Source organism: Oryx dammah, unplaced genomic scaffold (assembly GCF_014754425.2).
Source record: "Oryx dammah isolate SB20612 unplaced genomic scaffold, SCBI_Odam_1.1 HiC_scaffold_20, whole genome shotgun sequence".
Taxonomy (NCBI): domain Eukaryota; kingdom Metazoa; phylum Chordata; class Mammalia; order Artiodactyla; family Bovidae; genus Oryx; species Oryx dammah.
The window spans coordinates 339408-340942 of NW_024070204.1; the positions used below are offsets into that span (position 1 = coordinate 339408).

General features: G+C 53.7%; 1 non-coding gene across 1 annotated transcript; it reads right to left on the reverse strand.

Annotated features, from left to right (window-relative positions):
* Nucleotides 1–1156: 1156 nt before the first annotated feature.
* TRNAS-GGA lies at nt 1157–1229 on the reverse strand. The gene has a single exon. It is a non-coding gene; the product is annotated as a tRNA-Ser (tRNA).
* Between the last annotated feature and the right edge of the window lie 306 nt (nt 1230–1535).

Consider the following 1535-nt stretch of genomic DNA (forward strand, 5'->3'; position numbering starts at 1 on the left):
CAACACAAGAGGGGCAGGAGACGCAGGGTCGATCCCTGGGTCAGGAAGATCCCCTGGAGAAGGGAACGGCTCCCCACTCCAGTGTTCTTGCCTGAAGAACTTCATGGACAGAGGAATCTGGCGGGCCACAGTCCATGGGGTCACAAAGAGTCGGACCCAACTGGGTGACCTAGCACCAGCACACACGTTTAACAAAGCGCAACAGGGCTCGCAGGCTGAAAGAGCGAAGCGCGACAGGGCTCGCAGGGTGAAAGAGACAGTACGCTGATGAAAGAGATCAAAGAAGGCACAAAGTGTGTGTGACTAGAGGACTCATAAGGTAAAGGCGCAGTTCTCCCCAAATTGGTCTATGTGTTTCACGCAACTCCAATAAAAATCTCAGCCAATGTTTCTAGATAAAGTGTTAGTCACTCAGTCATGTCCAGCCCTTCACGCCCCCACGGACTGTAGACCACCAGGCTCCTCTGTCCATGGGATTTTTCAGGCAAGGACACTGCAGTGGGTTGCCAGTGTCCTCCTCCAGAGGAGCTTCCTAACCCAACGAGGGAAGCGGCGTCTCTTGCATCCCCTGCTTTGGCAGGCAGATTATTTACCACTGCGCTGCCTGGGAAGCAGGTATCAGACAGACAACCCGGCAGCCCTGTTGATAAAGGTGAAAGATTTTATCAGACGCTTCACTAAAGAATTTTAGATGGCACGCTGCTGCTGCTAAGTCGCTTCAGTCGTGTCCAACTCTGTGCGACCCCATAGACGGCCTCCCACCAGGCTCCCCCGTCTCTGGGATTCTCCAGGCAAGAACACTGGAGTGGGTTGCCATTTCCTTCTCCAATGCATGAAAGTGAAAAGTGAAAGGGAAGTCTCTCAGTCGTGTCCGACTCTGCGACGCCATGGACTGCAGCCCACCAGGCTCCTCCCTCCTTGGGATTTTCCAGGCAAGAGTGCTGGAGTAGGTTGCCATTGTCTTTTCTGTTTGGATGGCATATAAGCACATAAAAAGATGTTCAACATTGTTAGTGATGGTGGTGGTGTGGGGTGAAGTCTCTCAGTCGTGTCCGACTCTGCGACGCCATGGACTGCAGCCCACCAGGCTCCTCCCTCCATGGGATTCTCCAGGCAAGAGTACTGGGGTGGGTTGCCATTTCCTTCTCCAGGGGATCTTCCCAACCCAGGGATCGAACCTGGGTCTCCTGCATTCCAGGCAGACGCTCTAACCTCTGAGCCGCAGGGAAGCCCTGTGAGTCATGAGGGAAGTGCGAGTGAAAAGCACAACGTTTGTCTGTGCGCTTACGTGTGCATTATTAAAAAATAAAAAATAAAATCACAATGTGACGCTGCTCTGCATTTATTAGAACAGCACAAAAGGAAACAGGAAAGAAAGGGCCACTGCCGCACCCCGCAGGATGCACGGCCGACGAGGATGCAGACGACCGGGGCGACCGCGCTGCTGGCGCAGGAGCGCACGGCACAGCCGCCCCGGCAGAGGGTGTTTGCAACGCTGCCTTTTAAAGTTCAACATTCTCTTACCATATGATTCG